We start from the raw sequence: 2,439 nt of genomic DNA on the forward strand, positions 1-2,439 counted from the left end.
CTTTTAAGGCCCCCCAAAAAGGATTCTGTGTGAACGTTAATCATAGCCTTTACGGGACCCCAGAGAATGTAGCAAGGAATAGCAGCGCGTCGTGTGTTGAGATTCGAGCGTGATAATTGTACACAAGGAGGTGTGGAGAGGCAACGTGAGCCACACGTCAGAATGGCGGACGTGGAGGGGCGCGCCGCTCATCCTGGAGCCTCCTCCGTGTCACCGTCAGGGCTGCTAGTGTCTCCTGCACTCATCCTTCCCTTATCCTCTTATCTCCCCTCCTTTCCGGTCAACTAAATCTCGATTTAGTTTCTTATTCCGACTGTCAACATTGTCCCTCACATATTTCTATAAGACATCCTTCACTGCTCACGATGCAGCCCATCACTAAATGATGATCTTCACACTTTAAACTCTTTAAATTCATATGCCTTTTCATTACATTATAATGTGTGAACAGTGCACGCACTGACAAACAGTCTATTTCACTACAGATTTTTCCCTCGGCCGTAATCAGGTTCTTACAGTCTATTTCACTACAGATTTTTCCCTCGGCCGTAATCAGGTTCTCCTGTTCTCCCTCAGGTCGCTCTACGACAACAACATCAAGACCATCCAGAACGGCACATTCGACACCCTCAGCAGCATCCAGACCTTGTAAGTGCCTCCTGCTGCTTCTTTGGTAAACATGAATTGGTGACTATTTTAACAAGTATACAGGGGAGTTATTTTGGAATGTATTTAACTTGCAAAAAACATTCGCGATTCACCGTTGATTTTCTGAACCATTCATATTTTTACGTTCACGAGTATCTCGTTAGATGAGTGTAGAACTGGAAAAACACCTTTGATCGACTACATCCCCTCAGCCTCAACCCCGACCCCTCCAGCCGTCCTATTCATTTCGATTATATTGTGTCGGAGTGACAGTTGAATAGTGCCATCTCTCAGCCAGTCAAGTTTACGGCGTGTGACAGCCGCCTGGCTTGGGCTGTGGTCGTTAGTGGCAGCACAAAGCTGGCCGTCGTCGCTCCGTCACTACCCAATCACCGGCCAACGCTTAACCGTCATCATTTTGTTTGCAGAAGCTGTCGCGAATGATCCAACGTAAATTAATATTTCAAAACATGATGGCCAAAAACTTCTCGAGATCATGCCAGTATCTGTACAGAAAAGGATTGAAGAGTTCATGGTACTTCTGACCCCACGAGCTAAAAGCTGCAAAACGTTAATGCATACTAAACACGCCAGCATACTAAAATCTCCTTTTTTTTAAGTTATATTTCATGCAGATTTTTTTTATGTTCCTTCGTTTATTTATGAAAGGCATCGTCCTAGATTCAAAGGTTGTTAATTAAGCACAGTCTATACACAACGTCTTCAAATGATGCCAGAACCTACCTCAATAACCATAAATTAATGCTCGAGGTTGGGCCTTTAAATTTTAATCCCGTATGTAACCTGTAGTGAGTTAGTGAGGGCGAGGAGGGTCAACCTCTTAAGGTGAGCTTGAATGTACTTTCACTCAGTGTACATCCGCCGGGTTAGAGCGGCGAGGATGTAAACTCACAGAACATTGTATATCTAGATGTCGCACAAGATAAAGTGGCGAGACAGGTCTTGAATTTTCGTGTTGTGTCGGCGTTATTTTAGTGTGGGGCGATAACGTATCTGGCGACAACCCACATTAATTTTAGAGTTAGATCATCTTAGTCATCGGGGAGACGCATAATCCCATCACGGCAGCCTCGAGGGCCCACCCATCACGCGCGCTCCCCCCGCCGCCTCATTCCCATTATGCCTCTGCAAAAACGTGGATTTATGGTCCTTTTCCCGAGTTTTTTGCTTTTTAGAATCTGTGAAAAAGAGAGAGCAGTAGATGAGATGAGCCCAGCGCGCCATTTGTGCATACATGCACCCATTTCTCTAGCACAACTAACGTCTCGTATATTTATTTACGATTTTTTTTGGGCCAGGAGAGGAGGCGAGAGAAGGTAAAGGAAGACTATAGGGCACGTAGACCTGGCATAGTAAGTCGGGTGCCCCAATATCAGAGCACAGTCTTGCCGAAAAAGGCTTGTGTTTGTTGTATCTGAGTCAGTCACAGACCCTCATAAAAGCAGTTTCCTGATGTTAGATAAAACAACGAACGTTAACACCCCTCATTTATTGCTCTTCATAGTAATCCACTTTAATAAAGGCGATGTGTTTTAACTGAAACCTTCGCTTGTGCTTTCGAAATAATTTATTTTTCATTCAGGAGTTGGAGTTTTCTTCCTCTTGCGACGAGAAATTCGATATTCCATTCTAATCATGGAAAGCAAATGTTTATAAGAAGGCGGTATAAAGGACGGTCTGTTGACTGTGCGGTTCGGCCCATTATGCCTGGGATCTCCCACGGCTGCCTCCGCTAAAACCCCTTGGGCCACCACTGCCAGGGCTTTTATA

At 44.9% G+C, this 2,439-nt stretch overlaps 1 pseudogene; it reads left to right on the plus strand.

Moving 5' to 3' along the window:
- Positions 1-2,439, plus strand: part of LOC119587455 — an 11,135-nt pseudogene that overhangs the window by 921 nt on the left and 7,775 nt on the right.

This window comes from Penaeus monodon, chromosome 22 (assembly GCF_015228065.2).
Source record: "Penaeus monodon isolate SGIC_2016 chromosome 22, NSTDA_Pmon_1, whole genome shotgun sequence".
NCBI classification, from domain to species: domain Eukaryota; kingdom Metazoa; phylum Arthropoda; class Malacostraca; order Decapoda; family Penaeidae; genus Penaeus; species Penaeus monodon.